We start from the raw sequence: 23,598 nt of genomic DNA, 5'->3' as shown, positions 1-23,598 counted from the left end.
TCCTGACCAACCTCAATTTCTTTGGGTCTTGTTTGTTAGACTATTGATCATTCTCATTGCTCTGGACTTACTTTAATTGGCTTATATCTTTCTGGGTGTGCATGTCCCAAAATTGGATCTTGTCCTCCAGCTGAGGCCTTGATAGTGTAGAGAAGAGTGGAAGGGCTATTTCATTTGTCTTGCAACCTATGTCTGTGCTTGTGCTTCTAGAAGACCATTTGCCTGGTTTTTTGTAACATATGTGTTTTGATCCTTCAAAGGTCCTGAATTTTTTAAGGAGCTCTAATACCAGTAAAATTCTTTCCCACCCTACATTTGTGCACATGATTATTCCAGCACAGGTATAAATTTCTGCATTTGTTCTTATTGAATAGAAACCAAGCTTTGTTTGTTTTCAAACTTCAACTTTTAAGATATTTTTTAAATCTACGTTTGATCTTCAACCTATTTTCCCCCTTTCCCAGCTTGCTATTATCGACAAATCTAGTAAGTACACTAATTCATCTGCTGTTCATAATGATTGACACCAGACCTAAGACAGCCCCGCCATGAGGCTCAGGTTTTTTTGTATCTTCTATTTTGAGAATGAACCTTTGACACTACTCTGAGTAGTTTTTCAAGTAGTTCTGCACCCATCCCCTAGTATTTTCATCGAGACTGTGTTTTCTTAGCTTATCCACAAGAAAGTGAGATGAAATACTGTGAAAAGCTTTAGAGAAATCAAGATGTGACACAAAATCTATTGTCTTACTGTTGAAGGAAACGAGATTGGTTTGACACCAATTACTCTGAACAGATCCAATCGGGCAGCCACTCATTTTCTTGTGATTTTCTCTCTGCTTACCAATTGTTTGGTTTTATTTGTTTCTAGGAACTGCAGCTAAGCTGATAGATGCCTAATTCCCCATCTCCTCATCCTCCACCTTTTGTGAAGACAGGAAATGTATTTATCTTGTTTCAGTCTTCTGCACCTCATCCCTGTTCAACGCTGGGTTGCCAATAACTGCTAACAGCCCTGAGATTTCATCAGCTGAGGATGAATTATATCAGGCCCAGCCAATTTCAAAACCTCTGGCTTATCTAAGTATCCTCTAACCTCTTCCTTCCCTATTAAAAAAATCTACTCCCATGTCATTGATTTTATCAGTTTCCATACTTTTGGTTAGAATCCAGTCTGGATGACCCCTTTTCCAGTTGTTCTTTTCCACAGCCTATGCAAAAAAAAAAAAAAAAAAATTGCTGAATTTGACAACCTTGTTGGCAATACCATGCTTTTTCCAGGCATGTCTGTATATTACCACTGCCTAGAGGCTGCTGTCTTTGTTGCTCAAGGTCATTCTTTCACATGCTTACATAAAAAAAGAAGCTGCATTCCCCTTATCTTCCTGATCTGGCAGTCTGGATTATTAAATGCTCTATTATGATAGGAGCCAAGGTTTCTTTTTTTCCCAGCTTGCACCTTCTCCTACAGTATGGAGTTTAGATGTTCATCTTTGAGGTAGTCTCCCTGTCGATTTCAGAAACCAAATACTTTAAGCAATCAAATAATTCCCCTCTTTACAACTCTCATGACAGCAGGCTGGACTACCTTCTTCAGAGCACTTGGAAAAGTTGCATGCAAACTGCAGGCCACTCAGCCCTGGCTGCAAACCTCTTTTGTTTCTACTCTTCTTCTGAAAGGCCCAGATGTAATCATCTCCTGCTTTTCTCCCTGGTGACCTAATGACTCTGACAGTGACAGCTGCAGAGGCAGGAAACCTCAGCGGAAGAGAAATGGTAGGGTTAAAAGAAAAGTAGAAAATCCTCCCCAACAGTTGTGAATTAATATTCTCATCTGGGAGGTACTTTCCAAACCCCCCACGGTGTATTGTTTGTTAATAACCCAAAGCAGGTTTGATTCCGGTAATGTATTTTAGCAAACATAATGGTATATCTTTGCTTTGTTTGTATCCTTATGCAGAGTGATGGAGGAGGAATGCATGGTGCATTTATTTGGAGCACAAGTGTTTTTGGAGGGAACAGCCATGTGCCGGGTGACAAGGGGAGCTCACTTAGCGCTGCTGTTCATGCTGACTTCTCCCACAGCCCGTGGAGAGGCTGAGCCAGAGCGGCAGCCTTGCGGAGGGGAGATGCTGCTGTGAGCTTTGGTGGGAACTCCTGCCTCCCCTTGTGCCTGGCACTGTGTCCCCAGGTCTGGCCCAGACCCCAGCCCTTTCTTGCCCTACAGAGGTCTGATGGTCATGGGTTTGCATTAGTTGTACACAGTATTGTTTCCTTTTTCAATGACCTGCCTTTGAATTTCACTGCATCGCCACTTGCAGCTTTCTGTTAAACCATGATGAAGAAGGAAGAGGCACTGGCAAGTTGTGCTCTGGATGCTTATGCCTCCTTTCCCATATGTTCATTCTCTTTTAACTAGCTCTACTCGATCTCTCCTCATGGGGAAATATTCCCATGCCTTAGTTGTTTCTATTGCTAGTGTTTGGACCTTTTCAGTTTCCTTCTGGGACTGTGATGTACAACGAGGTTTTTAAACCTTATTAAGGGTTAAGCAATAAATGCCTTTGAAAAATTGTAGATTAATTCTCTGTGCAAAGTTTTATCCATTGGTAGAGTAAGGATGATAATGTGCACCTCAAGAAGTTGCTGAAGATTAATGAAATATGTTTGTAAAGCACTTTAAAAGCTTTGCATGGTGTGTTACTTCTTGAAGTGCAGATTACTGAACACTGTTTAAAGAGATAACTAACAAACTGAATGCTACCATATGCAGTATTAATTGCATATGCAAATTCAGCAGGCTTCATTATAGGATTCGCTGACATTTACTGTGAACTTTGTGACACATTACTATAACAGCATGCTTTTATTTGAAGTAAAAGAAAATAAATTAATCCAAAATTACTTTGGGAATATCTTTAGCAAGTTTTTCCTTTACTTTGAAATAGTCAATTAGCCACCATTCAAATTTTATATCAAACCTGCCGTCTTGTACCAGAAAACATTAGAAGTCAATAGGTTTTTCTAGCTGAAGAGAACTTTCTGGCAAAACTTTCTGTTCTAAAAGATGTCACCAAACTGAAAAGGGTAGGATACATCACCAGCTGATTTTCTTCACAATAGGAAAATATTAAAAAACCTCACTTGCTGGGTTTGTTTCCTGTATTCTGAACCAAGAGATTGCCTGTGGTGTCCTCATTGGCTCTGGAGATTTGTCAAGGAGGATCAAGGAAAAGAGATTGCTGGGTTTACACACAGGAGCCTCGTAGCTCTTTCTGGACACTTAGCTTGTGGTGGAGGCTGGTGTGGGAGCCTGCCCTCTGGGACACAGCAGGCAATGCACATTTGGGTGTTTCACTCCCGGGCAATGATGTCTGTGTGCAGATCTGAGGTGCAGTCTTTGTGCATGGACCTGTTTCAAGACTAGTTCTGCAGTCATAGAGAAGAGCTTGCACAGCCATCTGCAGCATGAAAGGTGTGAGCAGAAGGAAAACTGCAGTCAAGAAAGATCTACAGGAACCAGAAACCAGAAGACCAGTCAGGAGAGTGTTGACTAGAAATGTGAAAAGACTGAAAGGGCATTTGAGGAAGTGTGAAGGGAAATGAAACGTGGCAGGAACTGGAAGTACCGTGAGGTTCTGGGGATGGCGAGGGAGGTGGCTAAATGAATGAGAAGGTTAATTCAAAAGTACAGATGTGATGTTTTGGCTGGAAATGGGATATTCTGGCACAGTAGCTGGAACTAGTGCTGTGATGACAAATTTCTGCTGCAAAGAAAACTCTTCTAGATAGAGAAGGTCATACCAAAGAAGTACCAACCTCTCTCTTCTCTACTGGAATCAATTTGCAGAACTAACTTGCTGGCCAAAGGGGTAAAATAATAAATGGCATATTTTAACTGTTTAAAAGCTTGTAATGGTTGCAGCTTTACAGTTCTGGTAATTTATGAGAAAGGATGAGATGCAGGTTCAGTGTCAGTTAGTGACAGCTCTTCATGTTGAACGTTTCCTATTAAGCAATGCAGCAAAATTATACAGAAGCAGAAACAGCGTGTATGATTTAGATCTGTATGTTACCACATCATTCTTATGGTTTGGGGTTTTTTTTGGTTTACATCGAAAACTGAAAGTGTGCTTTCCGCTTTGGGATTATTTGTTCTCCCAACTATATCAAGTTTAATTGCTTCTTTGAACCATGAGACAGTGCAGTATTTCAGAGCTAACATTCTTTGTAAATCCTGTCACTCATTTCACTTACTGAGAATTGATATACTTAGGGTTAGTATATTAGAAATTAAGCTAGGTAGCAACTCTGTTTTGAAAAACCTTATGCCACTTCTGCCTTTTAAAAGCGAAGAGCTATGTTTTCAGACAAAGACACTATCTTTTAAGGCGGGTTATTTCTGGACTGTCTGACTTGAGATACTTCAGACCTGTATTTCAGAGGCAGTGAGGGCACGCACCCACCCCAAGACGCTTGTTGCTGTGAAAGCTGCACTGCATTGTGTTAGAACGAGGCTTGGTTTGTGCAATTCAGGGAGCAGCTGTATGGGTAGCAATGCTCTGAGCATGAAGCATTAGACATTGTTCTTTAAATTGGGCTCAGTACGGCTGTGATCACAGCCAGTTTGGACAATGGGCAAAACTTCTGGCTTCAGCTGCAAACAGTAGATGCACATCTGGGACTGGGGAGAAGGAAAGCCTGTGTAACTCCCAAGGGAAAAAGGGGGTTCTTCACTTTAGGTGTTCCTAGAGCTGTGAGGGTGAGGGCAGAGTGGAGGAGGTAGACTGAGGATTTAAAGGGCTAAGATCTAGTCAGTAGTTCAATTAAGGAGGTAAACTGGGGGCCATATCAAAGGAAGAATCTAGAAGAAGGAACCCTCAGGTAGGAAGACCCGCTAAAGAGTCTGGTCTGGGAGCTGGAAGGCATCGCTGTGCAGAGATCGTGGGGAAAACCCACCATGTGAGGGAACAGAAGGGAAAGCAGGGGACCTGCTGGGGTGGGCATGGGGAAGCCTGTGTCACCCAGCAGCGAAAGGCTCCATAGGTACGACAGGAGAATGAAGACTGTGGTGCCCTCAGAACAATGTTTGATTTCTGAACCTTGCTAATGAGACGCTGTAGCATTTATGTGAACACGTGCTGTGTGACACAATGCAAAAGTTGCACAAATTGTAAAACCAGGCTCTTAGAAAGTTAGAAAATATAATTAGATTCACTAGCAGAGCTTTAATTTAGTGCCCCGAGCAAATACTTCATAAGCAAACCCATCCTTTTTTCCCCATGCAGTCCTGTTTCTTTTATTGCACAGCAAGATGTTGCCTCCTTAATTTTCTAGGACTTTTTACAGAGAAAACAATGTATTTCAACCCTACCCATGATCAAAAGCATACAGGCTTTTTTTGTCTTGAGACTTTTTTTCCATTTCTATTTTTTTATGACATCTTGATGCAGGCACATATCCTTAAAAATCCCAGCTGTGAGCAATTAAAAGCACAGTCTGATGAGGGAGAGTGTCAGATGAATTGAAGGATGCAAGGCACACATATGTAATATGGCTTTCTTTAAGATACTATTGATTGTTGGAGATATAGCTGGTAAATAAATACAATGCCGCAGCTAAAGGTCTCTGATTTGTATCCCATTCAAATCATAGGAATTACAAATTATTCCATTTAATGTTTTGACAGTCTAAAGCTGAGTTTGCACTTCATTTCCAATTTCACTACTAGATCATTAAGATTACACTAACATCTTTCAATGGTGAAGAGCTTAATTAAATTAAAATATTCCCTCAAATGTAAGTTGCATGCAAATATGCAAATCAATTAATGAATTTTGTTTGTGTCTTTAGGAAGACATTGTGCATATCATAATTAATTGGTCCCATGAAAGTCTTGAATTTTTTCTTTAAATATAATTTTTAACAAATTATTAACAAAAATTGTGTATCTTTTGAGCTCGCATATCATTTGCAATGATTCGACTGATGTAATACATAAGCCAGCATAGGTCCTGTGCAGAAACTGCTGAAGCAATTTATCAGCTTTTATATATTATTATAGATATACATTTTAGAAATTCAGATAAGATGTAGCTGAGTTTAAACTGACCTTAAGATATCATTAAATGGGTACTTAACACTAAAGTTAGTTCCCCACTTCTGATGTGATTTAATCAAGCCTGGTTACAAATGTAGGTTGGGACAAGAACCTTCCATTTGCGCTGACGCTTTCAATCTTTCTAGATTAGACCTTCTGGGGGGGAGCTTCCTAAATGTACTATTTAATTTAATGCTTTTTCCAACTCATTTGCTATTTAATTGTGGGTTAATAAAATGCTTGTTACCTTTGAAATTTTCTGAGTAAAATTTTCCAGTGTATATTACAAAAATTGTACATGAGTGTCATGTACCAGAGGCAGTATTTGTTGTGTGGGCTGTTTGACACTGTTCTTAAGATAATTTTCAGTAGCTTTTTTTATTTTTTATGAAATGTCTTGGTCAAATGTTTCTCTTGATCTCAACTCTCCATTAGGAAAAAAAAAAAAATACATAGCCAGACCAATTCTATCCTGCTCTGTACAAAGTCAAAGGAAACACGTTGATGCTTTGCCATAAATAAGCTTTAACAACTGTCTTGGTGCTGTGAAGCCATTGATGAGGGAATAGCTGAGGTTCCCAAAATTATACACGTGTCTTTGACAGTCAAAAAACCCCACTTGCATTTGATATATAAAATTGGAGAAATTGTTTCTACCTTATCAAAAGATACTTCTTTTCCTAAGATATTCATACAGCTTAAACATTTAGATAGAGAGATTCTAAGAGATTTTTTTAGAAGCCCATAAAAAGACTAAGGTAATTTCTTTCCCAACTAAATGCTTCAGTTTCTTAGGATAGTCTCAAACAATTCTAAATATATTACAAGATGTGACCTGTGATTCATAGAATTAATGTATGGTTTTTAAAATATCAGCAAAGCCTAAACCGAGTCCTTTATTAATGTGACATTAAACAGAGTGACTGTAAAAATATGCTTCAGGAGTTTCTGTCCTTCCTGAGCATGCATGGCAGGAAAACACTGAAATTGCAATGAAGAAACTGCAATTTATAGACCTTCATGATATCTTGGCCCTTAGAGAACAGTGAAAAAAATAAAAATAAATGAACCTTACTGATCTGGTGTTATTGCATGTCTGCCAGTGCTGCTCTGCTCGCTGCTTCCACCTCGAAGCCTCCCCATCCTCACTCAATTGCTGACGGTTTCAATGGAGTCAGGTTTGCCCTCCGCTGTCCCAAGCCTGAAGTGAAACCTAAATCTTAGTTGGAGAGTCCCAATAGTTTTACATATCTAGATAGTACTAGGCAAATAGGTCTCAACTAGAAAATTTAATAGATGGCTTTTGAAAATATTAAAGCAGTGACTTTTAAAGAACAATTTGGATATTATGTTTGTCTTAAAGCACTATTTTTTAAAAAATACAAAAAAATACAAACAAAAAACCACCAAACCCACTTTTTTTGTTTTAATTCAAGCCAAGGGCTTTAGATTAGTCCCTAACTAACTTGGAAGTTTTGCATTTCAGCTGTTGAAACACAAAATCTGTTCCCTGCTTAGTCCTGATAGTCTCTGCCCAGTTAGTTTACCCATGCCTGTCATAGCTTTGCTCTCTCAGAGGCAAAGGGACTTCTGGCATTTTCAAGGTCAAATTGGTGCAAATGGACCATATCCCTCCTACGGAAGTGGTGGGATAAGGCTGGGTGGAGGACACAGCTCGTCACAGTGTTACATTCCATCTGAGCACTTCAGATTTCCCACACACATAATTGGATCTCTTTTTCCTGTGAGCCAAGATCACATCGTTGAGGAATGGGCATTTAATGGTGAACTTGTTTGTGGCATGAATGAAGATGTACATCTACTGACCACGCAGACGTTCATCTTGCTGTTGCCAGCACGCGAGAGCAAGCAGAGCAAAGAGGGCTCATGCTGGAAAAGCACATGGCATGTTCCAGGAACGTTTGTTTAATGAACCACCACACGTCAAAAAAATAGTTTGAAGTGTCATTCTCCACTTTTGCTGCAGGCTTTGCCATCGCACCTACCTTTCACGTCTTTTCTAGTGCCTATTTAAGGGAGCAGCAGAGACTGCCCTGACCTTTCTACTGTTCCTGGTCTCCCCAGTTTATGGTCCTGCAACATTTGTGTAAGAAAGATGAGCCAACTAATTAAAAGCAGAATTTTTAAAAGGTTACGGTCCAGGCTGCTGTCTGGGCTGAGGTGGTACATTTTCAGTTGCTGATTCATGAGAAAGACTTGAACAAGAGCAGGAGACGTGCCTGATGTCTCCTGATGTGGAAGAGCTCACCTGGAAAGGCAAATGCTTGTTTATAGGTTGGTTTTTTGGGGTTTTTTGTTTGTTTGTTTGGGTTTTGTTTGTTTGTTTGTTGTTTTTTCTTTTTTTTGAGATAGAGTCCTGTCACAGGAGATAAAGCCTAATAGCAGTGTCTAAATGAGTGTCAGCAATGTCAGGAAAGCATTCATTTCCTTTTCATTGCCATGGTGAAGCTGGGCCAGTACTATGAACGACTACCTGTTACTGGAAATAAATTGTTGTTCTGAATATATATGTAAGGAGATTTTTGCCCCTCCTCTTCTCTTTGCTGTTCCTAAATACACCAACTGTGAGAAAAATGAAACACAATACATCAAAAATATCTGAATTTCTCTGATTGTGGTGGGTTGGCCTTGGCCAGCTGCCCACCCAGCCGCTCCCCCTCTCCCCCTCTCCCCCTCCTGGCATTACAGGGTGGTTTTCTCACATTTTTTTCCTTACTCCTCACACTGGGGCAGCCTTTTCCCCTTTCAGAAATACACTTTCCCAGAGGTGCCACCAGCTTCGCTGAGGCGCTCAGCTGTGCCTGGCAGCGGGGCCGCCACAGAACTAGCTGGAACTGGCTGAGTCCAGCACGGGGCGGCGCCAGCCTCTCCTCACAGAGCCCACCCTGCAGCTCTGCTGCTAGCGCCTGGCACAGACACCCAAAGCACTGATGGACGTTTTAGTTTCCACGTGTCCTACTTGGTTCAAAAGGATTTTTTGCTTTATCTTCTGGGAAGAAGGCTTTTGGGAGGATGAAATGAGAAGGGTAGAAGAGGGAAATCAAACTGCCCTGCACAGGGAGGAGCTGCGACCACCCTTGCACAGAACCAGCTGCCCTGAGGGGGCCTGGAGAACAAGATGGTGCTGCCTGGAAGAAACTTGTGAAAATACAGTGAAGAAAAGCCTTGATCTAGAAGAAGGTAAGTTGAAGAGATTTTCCGTTGTTTCTGGATAACAATGGTTTTCCTTATTTTAAAGACAATATAAAGGCCTTTGTATGTCAGTGCTCATCATAAACATCATATAAAATAATGTGATATAATGCTGAAAAGAAAATTCTGTTTTAGTTATTCCAAAGGAATTATCAAAATTCCTCATCAAAAAGTTTGTTGCAGATTTCCTCAAAACCAAGGTACTTTTCAAAACGTCTTAGTTTTTAACCAAAGGATTTTTGCTTGAAAAATGTATAATTGGATATCCATTGTACTGTAATAATTTCTAAATGAGTAGTCCATGATTCCACGTGAACAAAATCCCCAAACCACATTTCTGTCTTTGACTTGAGAAAGGATGTGAGGATTGAGAGCTTCTGAGGTGATGGGATTCAGCTTGGAGGGAAAAGCCTACATTGACTCGTAAAACAAACAAACATGAGGTCAGTATGGGATTCCACAACAAGCTACCTGACTTTCTCTCATAACAAGTTTTAAATGAAAATATTTGCTCTTCTAACAACGTAAACTAACAGAATATGATGCCATTCAAGGTTTTTGCCTTTGAAAAATATGGTACATACAATACAATTCATTTCAGTTGTTCTTTATCTGTCAAGATTAGTCCCCATTTGGGGAAGTACATACCGCCAGCATAGACCTATAAAAGGCAAGGGACCCACTCAATTAAAACATATATTTTACTGTTTTCTCAGTGAAAGCCTGGCATTCATCCAGAGGCATTAGGCTTAAATTTTCTTTGATAGTGTAAATAAAACATCTGTGTTTTTTAGTGATGATTTGCTGCAAGTTCTGGTGCCTGTCACTCCTTTTAATAGTAAAGTAAATTACTCATTAGTCTGAGAATTAATTCAAACAAAGAAGTGGTTCTTAGAATAAAATTGATTCCAGGTAATCATCTGCCATGATCTGTAATACATGTGGTATTGGTGACAGAATCTGATCCTAAGTGAAGGAAAAAAGTCTAAAAACTTGGATTTTAGATGTGGTGTTTGTTTAGTCATGTGTAAAATTTGTGTAGCATAAACATAAAAGCTGTGATTACAAAAGCAGACAAGGAAATTCACCCATGTCAATTCCATGTATTTTAATGAGTTAGTAACTAAACCCTCATTCACATTGGCTTGGCAGGCTTTAATCTCTGTGTGTAGAGTACTCAGAGGATTTGGTAGTCACTGCTGTATGCACCATAAATTAACACTTCTTGAAGGTTTGCTCCTTAGCTGGATTTAATGCAAGACTTCAGCCATTTGGCTGAATTCTTTTTTTAGGTTTGTAAGGTTTGTTTTTCTTTGGTGCTACAGCAAGTACTTTGAAAACTGCAGTACTGTTTGTAAGACCAGTGGGGGAATGTATCAGTTACACGCCTCTGTTATCATTGACTTTTTGTTGGGAATGGGGAGGCTTATACTGAATTTGAAGGAGAAATGGTCAATGTTGGACATGCTCCAGCACCTGATCTGGGAACTGTACGCTACCACATACTCTCCCCTCCCACTCTGATTTCTGTACCCAGGGAGTCTGGTAACAGTTTCATGCTTTGACCTAGTGATATTCCTTGGACATTTCACAAGCAGAATAAATTATGATTTGTAAATCGCTATGCCTTTTTTTTAGATACAAGTATCTAACAAATCATCTTAATAAATTAATATCAGCCAGTACCTAAAGAAACAAGCAGTTTTACACAACGTAACATGAGTATTTGTAACGCAGAGAACACACAGATGCCTCTTTTTGGATCCAAGTTTTCTAACAGCCTAATTTGTAAATGAGCTTTCTGTGTATTCAAACGCTCCTAGTAATTTGGCTCGCAGACCTAAGGAAATACAGTCACCAAGCTGTGAATAGTTTCCCACACTTTCATGCTTCATTTCCAGGGAAAGAATCATGTCTGAGTGACTTAAGGGGAAAGAGCTGCTGAGGCATATAAATACATCTGTAATAAACACTGCTTCTTAGAAGCGGGCCTGTGTCTTGGTGAAGTTTTGCTGTAAGCACTAGTGGTTTCTGCAGAAAGGAAATCTAAATGGGAAATACAAAGGTCTGCCGACAGGAGCAGAGCCTCCTGCGTGGACTGAAGGTTACACATGAGCAGAGGTATTGTAAGTGTGTGTGTTTCCCTAATGTGATTAAAAATAGCAAATGCTAATCTGACTTTCCATCTGGGGGATTTGCAAATGCCATACAAAAATGTCCATATCTGAAAGTATGCAATTCATGCACAACTGGATAGGTAGATTCAGCTGCTGTTCAGTGATTGCAGTTTTGGGTAGCTGTGGATCTATTAATGTAATAATACACTGATGCGTCATTATCTGCTGTCATAACCCATTAACACTATGGTGTCTTCTCTCTTGTGCGCTCTGTTGTATCTGAGATTACTTTGTTTCAGGGCTGAACTGTGATAGAGAGGAAAGCATGGCACTGAGATTGAAAGGAGTTGATGAATTCAGCTGTGGAACTGGTGTTGAATTTTTTCTATTGAAATATTTATGCAGCAGAATGATCAAATTCATTCATAAATTTGACACCTTTAAATAACTAGTTTTAGCCAAAAATAAACTACTGAAGTGACATATATGCAAGACATTTCATTTGAGCTTATTTTAGAAGTTAAGGTAGTCCACAGAGTAGCAAGAGTAGAGTCGAAGCAGGTGCTAAGAAAACCATGAGCTAGACCTGTGGAGCCTGAGGAGGAATCTCCTTTCCAAGAGGCTGGAGCACTGGTCTGATTTAGGGGGGAAATTCCTTGTTTATGAAGTGAGATTTGAGTGCGTGTTCCCCTTTCCCAGGAGAACATATCTCACCCAAAGAGGTACCCTGGTCCAGATCTCTTTGAGCGTCTCTAGTTTTAGGGTTCATCGTGTAATAGAGATGGCTTTAATATTCACAAAGCCAGAGACCAGCCCTGGTGTCTGCTGGCAGGAGCACTCCAAGGATACCTTGGGTTTAGAAACCAAAGGCAAGGGAAAGCAGTATAAACTTGGTTTTGTGTCTTCTTGATGAACACCAGGATTCCTAGTCCCCAAACTTTGAAGCTGAATTCTGGGAAAGTCTTCACGGCAGTGAAGGGCCAAATTCCCTTGTGTTACAGGATCAGTCCTCTTTGCCTTTCCCGCCACCCTCCTGCTTCCTACGCAGAGTGTAGCCGTTCAAAAGCCCCTCGGAGGAGCCTGTCGTCTCATGCAAAGGAAAGGTTAGCCCATGCTTAGGTTGGGAGTTCCTGTAAGTACCAGCTTACTAAAAATTTAAGCAGTGCTTAAGTGCTTAATCCTGCTCCTTGCTATCACTAAGCTGATATTTAAAAATGCTTTGCGTAGGGATTTTGCTGCCATTCGAGCTATTTTGCTTGAAAGCCTGTGATTACAGAATGATAATGTTTTGACACAGTGATAAAAGCCAGGAAATTCACCATTAGTGGTGGTGGTTCCCTCTCTCTTGCCTTTACTGCATGACAGCTTTAGAATAGGCAGTAGTTGAGTAGAAATGACAATAGCAATTAACTTGTAACCTTCTGCTTCGGTACACATTTTAGCATTCATTCAAGGAAAAATGTCCATTAAGAAAGTAAATATTTGTGAGTGATCTGTGATAAAAATTCATATAGTTTGGAAAATCTGCTCTGAATATGAACATCAGTATAAGTATGACTAGGATTTTCAATTTCCCTTGCAGGTTTTGCCATAAAAAATACCATGAATCCATTCTCTTTTCTTTCCTAGTTTCATGCCTTCCCTGTTACACTAATTAGTCAGAAAACTGAAGTTTAGGTAATGTTCTTTAGACAATTATTATTAATTGGTTAAATAGGCCATTTTGGCATTGATTTTTTTCCCCAAGAAGCCATTAAGATTTTTGTCCGTGGTTCATTACTGTTTGTGATTAGCAAGGTGGGAAAAGAAATGGAAAATGCTGATTTATGTTTCATGAATGACAGCTTCCTATTTCTGGTTGTTCCGTATCTGTGGCTTAAAGCCTGCTTTATTAATTAATAAGTAGAATTTTTCTACATCTTTGATCATTGATACTATCACACAGAATACTGAATATTTAAAAGTAGTTTCCAGTTAATCTCTAGCACACGTGCTGTATCACAAGTCAAAGCATCATCTTACAAGAAATATGCTCAGTGATTAAATGTATAAGATGCTCACTTTCCAATTTGGAGTGAATGTGCTGTTGGTGAAAGTGATAGGTTTAACACTGATTTGAATTGATCAAGTGTCAGGATAGAATATGAAATGTCTCCTAAAATAGCTGCTGAAGTCAAACAAAATTATTTTTTAAAATTATCCATGTTAATAGCTAGGAGGCCTGAAAAGGAATAACCTGGTTTTCTGAAGTCCTGAAGCTTTCAGAGATTTTATGGATTTCAGAACCTTTCAAAGTCAAGTTATTTTATTAAAACAACTATTTTTGACCTACAATTAGCAAAAAGAAAATCCTTTCAAAACAAAAACGACAAAAAAACCCCAACCTTAAACACCAGACAGCACCAACTCCTTCTAGTTTATTGGTGTTTTCTGAGGACCTGCTTAATATGAAAAGTGCTCACGTAGGCATTGGTTTCACATGCCTGTCAGCATCAGCACTTTCTACAAGTTTATGTATAGCAGGTGAATTTTAAGAGGATAACAGACAGCAATTGTGACTTCCATAAAGCTTTCCTTTTCTGTACTTATGTGTGTGCTGCAGAAAGCTTTTGATTCAAAGGAACCTTTTTTTTTTCCCTTTGATATGGCACGACCCCTCCTAAAATGAAAAGTTGTTGTGTATGCACAGCAATAGGAGTCAGGGGTTGGGCAGGCAGGTGCTTGCTCGCTGAGAGGGAGTGAGAAGAGAGGGGCAGAGCAGCTCTGCCTGCCGCCCCTGCGCAGGGAGACAGGGTCTCTGCCTGATGGCAAAACCAAGTGACTGGCAGCACTTGCTTGCAAGGACAGTGGCTGGATGAAGAAGTGGGCCATTAGGGATACCTGCACCGAGTGCTTACTTACAGGCTGCCCCAGCTCTGCACCCCCAAGCCCAGGCTCTGATCATCTCCAGCTTCAGCAAGCAGAGAGCCTTGCTGAGGTGAAGACTTGTTTACCAATGAACAAAACCTCCCATAACTCAGCCCACCTGTTTGTAGTTTATTTGCAGCTGTTTCCATTAAACCTGTGATATATATTCCAGGTCGATAAATACCTGTGTTGCACTGTATCTCAGTGTGAGTGTGTTCTAGGTGGTATCTGTATTTCTCTGCTAAATGCTAGAGTAATGTTTACCAATATAATGTTAGTCTTGTTATTGAGATTCACTTGTTATGCAGCATTTCTACTTGAAAAAATGTATTTGTGCAAAAAATGGCCCCTTGTTAGGAGTGGCTCTTGCTGCTAGATGAACACCTGAGCTGAGTGCTAATGCACAGGGGACTGGATACTAGGCAAGAAGAGAAAAGGCTCAAAGGGGTAAGTGCAATGTCTAGCTATGCTGGCACCCTTGAATGGCTTGGAGGAATGCTCAAATGCAGTAGAGCTGTTACAGGTATGTTTGTCTTATTTATTCTCAAATGAGACTATTTATTTAGCATTCTGTTTATCTCTCCAGATGTCTTCAAGCTAAAGATTTACAAAGGTTTCAAAACCTTTTTTTAAGTATTTTGAGTGCTTCTGAAACCTTTTTTTGTATCTTGCTTTTTCTTTACTAGGCTCTTTAGTTGTAAATAGACTTGCCGATTGTTTTAATCTAGCAAGAATTTTGGGTTGTGTGCCGGAGAGTTTGTGTAGCTGCACAGGTGGATCAGGCTTGCAGAGAGCAGGAGTGCTCTGAAGCTGAACTAAATGCATTGCTTAGTTTTGATTCCCTTCTAGACTTCAGTCTGGGACAAAATCCTGGTGGACTGTGGACATTTACTTTAAAGATTGATTGTCTAAGGCTGTGGAGTTGTTTTAGACTTGCATGTTTTAAATACTGAGTGCTTGATTCAAACTGTTCTCAGCCCTCACGGGAACCAAGAGGGCAAACAACCAGCTTGTAAATGTATTGATAATAAGAAATCTGTGTTTTCATTGTTTTGTTTTAGTAGAGGCTGATGTGCTGTGTCAAGGACTCAGGCATAGTTTATGAGCTGGTGGCCTGGGAGCTTACAGGGAAGAGATGTGTGGCATGGCTGTGCAGAGAGCTTGGCAGAGACTTTGGAAGCAAGATTCTAGGAGAGGGTGGGATTTCCTTTTGTATTTCACTATCTTACATGGGTTTTTTTTCCAATATATGGAAGTGCAGATTGACAGGAGGTGATCAGGTTCAAGAAGTTAGACCTGGTTCAAGGCTTCTTATTACTGTGGATAAAACGGAATTTTGTCGGTGTGAGACTGTGTTTAGTAAATTGAATTCTATGGGGCCAGTGTGAGTTTAGAGGAAGGAGCCCTGTGGGTTCAGGGTGATGGAGAAGCTGGGGCATGGGACACTATTGGTAAGGCACATTCAGGCTTGTGTGACTTCCACATACCCACGCTTCTCCATATAGTCTTTTACTTCCAGGCAGTTTTCCAAGAAACATCCTCTTCTCCTTACCCTGCAAAACCCAGTAGCCGAAGAATTAAAGGTGTTGTTTGCACTCTGACAAAAGCAGACTTCTATAAAGCAAATGCCGATGAGCATCTGGTCTAGATGTGCTCTTTCCATCTCTTTTCCCCAAAACAACCCTGTTAGCCAATCCTGTTTGCAGCTGAGGAGGAAATGAGGCTGAGGCCAAGAACATACATGGGAGGGTGAGGGGCAGAACTTGCAGAAGTACTATGGAGCAACTCACCTCTGCCTGCACTTCCCTTTCCTCTGCAGAGAACGGACAGGCATGGAGCAGGAGTGAGCTGTCCAGTCAGAGCAAAGAGGGCTCCTGGGCCAGCACGCAGTGTCCTGCTCAGTCCTGGGCCACAAGGACAGACCAGGGATTACAGCTTCAGCTCCAAGCTCTGACCGCAGCTGTTGGCGTAGCAGGGAGTTGCAGGAGGCAGGATGCCTTCATCCTGGGTAGCCCTCCCAAAATTCCTTTTTCTTCCTCTGCTAGCAGGGACCACTGCTCTGTCTTCAGCTCTGGTGACTGTCTCATCCCATAACTGCCTTTAGTTCTGAATGCTTCACCTTGAGAGGTTGTCACAATGTCACCATTACGAGTCCCTCATACCTGTGAAAAATGATCGGATCTCCCATTTGTGTGTGAATTCTGTAATGATACTCAAAAGCACCTGCAATTTTTCCTCTTCTTGGTCCAATGTTTCTTGTTCAGAGCTACCTTATTCATCAGCAACATTTGGTCACTGATAAAGTAACGTGGCAGCTCTTTCACAGTTGGCTTATGACACAAGATAAAAAAATCTGTTAACTTACAGAGAAGTGCTATGGGAATGTGAACAGCCAGAAAGTAATTATACACTTGGAATGCCACTAGGATACCAGCTGACTGTTGAAAAATTTAGTCTCTTTGAGAGGGAGAAGTTTAGAGATACTCAAGTTTTCTGCTAGGCTAGAAGAGAAATTATTATTTTTCTGACTCGGTTAATGAGGTTAATTGACTCTCCAAGGGATCAGATGAGTACCACAGCTAGTGCAACACAGGGGGCAGCAGGTGAGAAGGGAAGAAAGACGACTGTCCTTTCTGGCAGTGTTTGTTAGTCTATCTGTGAGTCCCACTCAAATACTGACTGTAATTGAATGGTTTAAAAGCAGGATTTAATCAAATCCACAGTGTGAGATGTAGGAGTGTCTCCACTTGCAAGGAAAAGCCTTTTTGGTTTTCTGTAGCACTGGCATAGAGAGAAGTGGATGTATTGCCTACCTCAGAGTCTACATCAGCAACTCATTTGTCAAAGACCGAGGGAGAAAGTGAGTAATGAAAGTTTATGGAGTATATTTTCTTTTCAATGTGCTATTAGCATTAATGGGAAATGCACTTGGAGCGAAGAGAATATGCCCCCTTGTGTGCTTAATGATCGAACTCCCGGTCACTGCTAAATCTCACACACTTTATGTGTTTTTCTATGCAATGTTTCTACACTGTAATTTAAAAAGGGGTAAATTATATTGCTGACCTTAGTTAATTGCTGTCAGAGAAGCAATATCATAGCCAAGAGCAGACTGCATCAAAATGACCTGAGATCGATCTTTCACTCCTAAAACCAGAGCATTCCTCATGTTATTAAAAATATAGTCACTCAGGATGCAGTATTTAGAAAGCAGATGATATTTGATCAGAAGATCATAGAAGCTCGTTTTGGTGACACTTGTGTTCTCCTGAAGGCATAATACTTGGTCACTGCTGTGGAGTTTTAGCAGGAGCAGGATAAAACCTCTTCCGGAACTGTCTTTTCTGTACCAAGTGAGGCTTTTGTCCTTTGGCACTTCTGTAAATGAAATGAGGAAAGCAGAAGTGAGGGGAGGGAGTATAGAAATTATATGGTGTGGTTTGTTTTGTGTTTGGTTTTTTTTTTAATTTGGGAAAGCTATAGACCTCATATATGTTAGTCCTCTCTGGATCTCACTGGACAATCGTGATGTATAAAACTAAAGCATGGGTTTGTTGCTGGGAATGAATGCAGAAAGGGGATCCTTCACCTCTACATTTCAATGTGAGCTCTGTTAATTCATGTTTAGGGTGATGACATCGTTGCCATATAACAGATTTGGTGATTTCAGAAGAAACTTGGGGAGAGAGCCTTTGAACCAGCTTTCCTGAGAGTAGGGTTTTTTTTGTTTTGGTGGGTTTTGGGGTGTTTGTTTTGGTTTTTTTAGCAAAAGGGGTCTCATTCACTTGCAGAGATGTGACAAAACTGCTGGGAGTCTGTGCATGGATACAGGGCTGTAGCTTGCAGGTGATCTGGTGCTCAAGGACCTGGTTGTGCTTATTGCAATGAATAAGACGGGGGTAATGGAAATCAGCCCAAAGTTGTGATTCTGAGCTTGAAGGGCAAAAGACTTCAAGGCAGGAGGAAAGCAGGGAGAGATGGTAAGCTGCTCTCTGGAGAAGGGTGTTAGGCCCTGCTGCCAACATTGGAGGACACCACAGTTGTTTCTATTTCATTACGTTAGCTGAGGTAATGCCTGATTCCAGTGTTGGGGGGGGGGGGCAAGATAAGGGACATCTCTTGTGTGGTGGCAGGGTGGCGGGAGGTGGCTGATGCCCACAGGGCAGCGTATGTTGTGTTAGAAGCTACCTTGTCCTGTTCAAATTTCACTGAATAACCTTTGAGGAAGGTGAAACATGGTGCAGGTCTGCAAGGACTTCCAAGCTTTGTCCCTTTCCCTAAGGCACTGTTTTCTGGGGCTGCATGTACAAGCAGAGAGCATGTCACTGCACACAGGATAGTTTGCTCTTCTGCTCCTGGAGCGCAAAGCCAAACCTCACTATTATAAAGGGAGCCATAACATTTGTATCCTTCTCAGGCAGTGTGCAAGGATGTCGGTCTATGTTCCCAGCTCTCATGAATACTGGATGGCTTTGCTATTATAATGCAGTGCACCCAAAATGAATTAGTAATGATTAACAATAAACATTGAGATGAATGTAGTTGAGGTTTGTTTTTTCTAAAAGTGATAATTGCTTTTTATGCAAGAATGGCTCTTTTGCTCCCTCTGAGCACAGAGAAAGGAACTTGCCATTGCAGCTCTTGGCAGGCCAGGGCTGCTGTATCACAGGGGCTGCTTGGTGGGAGAGCTATCAGAGCCTGGCACTTGGGTGCTGTGGGTGCAGGCAGGTGTGTCAGCATGTCTGTGCCAGATGGCGTGGGGCTTGTGGGCACAAGTGATTATAAAACTCATCTGTGATGTACAATAGGCTCCTCTTGGCTTTGCACGTCCTGTGGTCTTGATCAGCTCGTAGAGATTCCTTTAATCCTAGGCAGGATCAGGAGAGTCTTTCCAAACACCCAAACGTGAATCCTTGAATACTCCTGATGCAGCATGCTCTAGAGAAGGAGGCTGGTGCTGAGCCTGATGAATAGGAGGATTTTCACCAAGTGACTTTATAGGAGCTGCTGTAAGTCTTCTCCCCTTCCCTGAAGCACAGAGGGAAAAATTTGTTCTGTACCACCACCACCAGCTCCCATGGCTCTGATCTGAAATGAGAAGGCAGTCATTTAAGAAAAAAGTATGTATGTGTGTGTCCTGTCCCACTCAGGGGGTGAGGGTGAGGTTAACTTTTTAATTCTCTGCGTGGTAATGAGAAGTAACAACAATTACTTCAGAGGTTCAAACCAACTATAAATTTACTTAAAATTCAGTGGAACTACAAAAGATAGAGGCTTGGCAAAGGTCATAACAATGCTCAAAATTTAGCAGAACTATGAAAGGTAAGCGTTTAGCAAAACGTGTGACAATATTACCCTAATGTGCTGAAAATTAGGTTACAAAGAGAGTGATAGAGAGGAAAAGAAAGAGAGAAAGAAAAGAGAGAGAGAGAAAAGATATCACCACCCTTGGATCCAGTGATGTTAGTTGTAGTCTTCAGGTGGTGGGCGTGAGCCGAAAACTTATGTTTCCACTTTTTATAACCCGATATGCCCGCCCCATAGGCGGGGGTCTGTCACCACTGAGCAGGCACAGTATGTGCTCAGGAATGTTCGGAAATGTTCTAGAAATGAGTCGGTGGGTTGTGGGGGTCTGGGGGTCTCACTGCCCCCCCCCCCCCCCTTCAGGGCTGACCAAGTGAGTGGTGATCTGTCACAGGCGCATGGTGCACAGAGCACAGATGGTCATTGTTTCCGTTTTTCAGGAATAGAGGAGTGGTCTCACAAGACGTTATCCTGCCTCCGCAGGCTCCGTCCTTGTTCAACACTCCCTGGTCATCATCAGCCCAGCCCTGTCCATGTCAAGACAGGTGTTTGCGACATTCACTTGTTATCAGAGCCTCACAGTGTGTAAGCTCTCAAATTAACATTTGTTAATCTACTGCTGAATCGTGACAATTGAAACGTTACTGAAATTTTAAAAATAATATGGGAAATTTGGTTCTATTTCACTTACACCAACTGTTAAAATGTTGCATGTCTAAATGTATGTCTGTGTTTATCCTTAGTTCCTGTGCTTTGTTTCTCTTGCTTCAAGTTTGTTTTTTTTTTTTTTTAAAGATTGTTGTTCTCAAAGAATTGAACCTCAACACTTGCATCCAAAGTTTGAGTAAATTTCACTTTGTGCTGTATGTATCCATCAGAATTACTGGCTATGACAAGCTCCAGCTATTGCCATTCATACCTTCATAAATCTCTCCCTTAGATTTCCTAGATACCTTGATTTATTTTAGTTGCTATTAGATGAGCTACAGGAAAACAAGCTTGTAAATGGAAAAAGGTCTGGCCTAAACTTACTGTGAATTGCATTTCCTAATCTAATCAAAGCTTTTGATAAATTTCTAAGATGCTCAGGTAGGATATAACTCTCTACCCTAAACTCTAAATAATCTTTGCACAACCTCTGTTCTAAAATAAGCCTCATACCTTATTGTGTGGATTCAGAGCAAGAATCATTCTTCAGTTCTGCTAACAGACCCTCCTTCAGTGTTTGCCCCTGGTCAGAGAATGGAGATGATCACTTTGTGTCACTATAAAAGTCAGGACTAAATCAGAATTGCATGTTCACAAATCTCTGTCAGGTTGCAGGTATGTTAAAATATGCTGTTTGCAGTAGAAGGAACATAATACTCTAGAACACATGTTTTGAATAAACTGGATGACTTGGAACATCGTTTGAAACTTTATTGTGAGATTCCAGGTCTGGTCTAAAAACTTAATTATTCTATAAACTCCCGGGCATTTGGGCTTTTGTCAGGAAGAAAAGATAACTCTGAATATCCAGCAAGTTGCTAATTAGAGTCATTTTTAGCTACCTTGCCTCTACTGAATGAAATGTTAATAAACTAGTTCCTGTGAATCTGTCATATATAGAATTGCCTAATTGCTTGCATTGTATGCTACAGAAATCACATTTTCAACCTAGAAATGGACCTTGATTGCAGTTTTTCTCCTGCTGAAAATACTGTGAACGGTGCCTATGGTAGCTGATGGGGCAGTGGAGGAGCTCTGCTCCAGGAGGGGACCTGGAGGGGAGCACTCATTATCATTATTATTATTGGGGACTGAGCTGGAGAAATCCCCTGGAAAAGCTGGCGGTGGCCCAGCCCCACTTTCCCTGCCTGCCACTGCTGGCACGTCACCTGTGAACAGGCAAACAGGTATCCTTGATGGAGAGAAAGGCTCATTGGAAAGAGCAGATAGTTAGCGCCTTAGGAAAGGAGCTGCTGCACAGGACTGACCCTGGCTTGGCCAAAGCTGTGATGAGTTTGGAGCATGTCCTGGTGGAGCTGTTGCTGAAAGGGTGGATTTGGCTTACAGGGGCCTTTGCGGTTAGTTCTAATAGCAGTGGGCACAGTTAATGCTGGGCTGAGTACAGCCAGTGCCCCTAGTTATGGCAACTGTTAGCTCAGGCCACACACTTACTCCAAGGCAGAGCCCTTGTGCAGAGCAAGCCCTTGATGGCAAATCAAGTCCGTGCTTTCAAAGCATTTAAATCTGCATTGCTGTAGTCGCTTCTTACAGGGAGCATGGAATGAGGTTTCATCATTTTGAATTTCCTTTCGAGTAGGTATTCATTCAACAGATTAAAAGAAGCATTCCCGGGGAAGCGTTAGCATACAGACAGAGGCTTCAGGCTGTAAAACTGAAAGCAGGGAAGTGTAAAGGGTGATAAGGGAAATGGGCTGCCCTGATAAAATACAGTCAACAGGAATAAATGTTGTCTGTTAAAATCTCCTCTCTGAAGTGGGAGGAGAGGAGTAGTTTTTGGAGAGACAGAGGAGAGGACTGAAAATCAGCAAATAGGCATTGAATTTGTTCTTTGTAACTTCTATTTTCTGAAAGACTGACATTTTCTTGGTTAGGAAGATTTCCTTGTGTCTTGTTGGAGGGAAGGGGGAATAAATATTCTTAAGGCAAAGGAACTTCATACACACAAATGTGTACCTGTGTGGTCAGAGAATGTGTAAAATGAGTGGTATGCAGAAAACTGGCAGAAATGCTGTGTAAAGGTAGGTGAATTATACAATGTAGAGAGTTGTTACATGAATGAAAACAGAGGAGGTGTGTTGTGATCTTAGTGGTGTGCTAGAGGACTTTCTTTTCTTGTTCTTTTTTCTTTTTCTTTTTTTTTTTAGAAGTGAGAGGTTTAGCTAAATAAGCATTTAAAACAGAGGTGGACCCTAAATGCACTGAAGTTCATTAGTTCTGGTAGACAGAGCGTTCACTTTTGCTGGCCCTGGGTATGAGATATAATGTTCGTTTGCCTTTGTAGAGGACTTTAATGCACTAAAGAAAGTGGTGTTATTTTTGGAGCTTAGAGAGGTTTTAACTTGCACTGCAGAAATAACCTGTGTCCTAGCTCAGAAGCATGACAGAATGGACCCATGTATTTTCCTCCTTGATGCTGCCCAAGGGCCAGCTTGAGACTTTGGGCCTGTAGTGGGTGTAGGTCAAGCCTGGGCTTGGCTTGAGTCCTAAATGCTGTCCAGATGAGAACAACTCCAGGCACAGGGCTGGAGGGTTGCCAGCCCGGCAGTGGATGCGGCAGGAGCTGGGGACCGCCAGGACAGCATCGCCTCTGGAGGAAATACCTGAAAGAAGTCTGTTTTCTCCTCTACAGTGCATACTTAAAAGCCTAACTTTTATTGTAGTTATCTCTTTAAACACTATAAAGAAACCAGGATTTTAGTAGTGTCTGTTGTTATTGAGGAACCTGATAAAATGCCATTCTCAACAAAAATGTGTTTTAATTTCTTTTTGTTATTTAAGATTCTTGTAGCATCTGACCACTTTAAAAAACCCAAAGGTTAATCATTGTGGCATTTGCCAGCAAAAATGCTCAGGAGTTATTCCTTCCCTCTTTTTAAAAAATTTATCTATGTTTTGGTTTTGTTGCTTGTTTCGTTAAGATTTTGTCCTAGAGTCACACATCACATGTTTTAATAGAGAAACTAGCAATTTTATTCACTCAGTAAGGTGTTCCAGTTATCAGAGCCCCTGGCAAGTTTAAACAAAATGATAGACAAGAGTATTTGCTGCTACTTGTCTTCAAAGTGCTTTACAATCATTAACTGATTATTCAGGGTTTATTCTGTGAATATCCAGATGGATCTCTGAGTTGTTTGTATTAAATTATACTTACAAGATCATGCAAATTGGAAGGAACTACATGATGTCACTCATAAGGAAATTAACGATTTCTTAATTAACTGTTTAATT

The 23,598-nt window shown here is 41.0% G+C and overlaps 1 protein-coding gene across 7 annotated transcripts in view; it reads left to right on the top strand.

Annotated features, from left to right (window-relative positions):
- Positions 1 to 23,598, top strand: part of KCNIP1 (potassium voltage-gated channel interacting protein 1) — a 443,945-nt gene that overhangs the window by 327,528 nt on the left and 92,819 nt on the right. The window contains exon 1 of one of the 7 annotated variants that reach the window (XM_075766511.1): positions 9,239 to 9,301. The exons of the other annotated variants lie outside the window; for them this stretch is intronic. The gene's annotated coding sequence lies outside the window, so the exon portion shown is untranslated. Of the gene's footprint in view, positions 1 to 9,238; positions 9,302 to 23,598 lie in introns of those variants that run through there. 7 annotated transcript variants of the gene reach the window in all.

Source organism: Balearica regulorum, chromosome 14, assembly GCF_011004875.1.
Source record: "Balearica regulorum gibbericeps isolate bBalReg1 chromosome 14, bBalReg1.pri, whole genome shotgun sequence".
Taxonomy (NCBI): Eukaryota; Metazoa; Chordata; class Aves; order Gruiformes; family Gruidae; genus Balearica; species Balearica regulorum.
The sequence above is the reverse complement of the archived record's forward strand: the minus strand, read 5'-3'. Positions and strand labels throughout refer to the sequence as shown.